Genomic DNA, 657 nt, shown 5'->3' with positions numbered 1-657 from the left:
AGCTATCGAAGGTATATAAATCTGTTTGTGTGCTGCCGAAAAAGAAACTTTATTGTTAAAGATGATAGCAACACTATATGTTGTGTAATGGTAAAGTTGTAAACATGAACATCTCTACAAATTCTTGATGCTTAATCAGCAATATACATGATCAAGCTATAGATCTGTAGTAATGTCATACCAGCTGTTATTATCACCCTGCAGCTGGACTAGAAAGGCTGAAATTTCAGTTTCTGGACATGATTTACAGAGAGCTGACTGCCACCGTAGAAATGCTCTGTATGTGGGATGTATCAGCTTGTTTTTACTTTATCTATTGGACAGTTATTCTCTTTAACACCTATAAAAACCTTCTCCTTCGAGCCGGAGTTGAACCAGCGACCTAAGGATGTCAGCATCACTCTGCTCTCCTACAGTCCTCCGCTCTACCAACTGAGCTATCGAAGGTATATGCCTCCACTTTTATACTGCTGAATAATCCACTTTTTGTTGAAGGTGACAGTAATAGTATACATTATATGTCAACGTTAAAGTTTTTACACTTTTTACTGTTGTGAAGCAACTTCGCAAAAAGTTCATACAACTGTAAACTAGTCGCCAATAATTGCACTGCCCACAGTTTTGTAATGAAATAAGGTTTTAAATATTTGAAACAGT

General features: G+C 36.8%; 1 non-coding gene across 1 annotated transcript; it reads right to left on the bottom strand.

Moving 5' to 3' along the window:
* Positions 1–354: 354 nt before the first annotated feature.
* trnay-gua (transfer RNA tyrosine (anticodon GUA)) lies at positions 355–447 on the bottom strand. Its single transcript has 2 exons — positions 411–447; positions 355–390 (listed from the first exon to the last, which is right to left on the bottom strand). It is a non-coding gene; the product is annotated as a tRNA-Tyr (tRNA).
* Positions 448–657: the final 210 nt, after the last annotated feature.

The sequence above is a fragment of the Seriola lalandi genome, unplaced genomic scaffold (genome assembly GCF_002814215.2).
Source record: "Seriola lalandi dorsalis isolate HSWRI2012SDOR001 ecotype SW California unplaced genomic scaffold, Sedor1 jcf7180001987618, whole genome shotgun sequence".
NCBI lineage: Eukaryota > Metazoa > Chordata > Actinopteri > Carangiformes > Carangidae > Seriola > Seriola lalandi.
The sequence above is the reverse complement of the archived record's forward strand: the minus strand, read 5'-3'. Positions and strand labels throughout refer to the sequence as shown.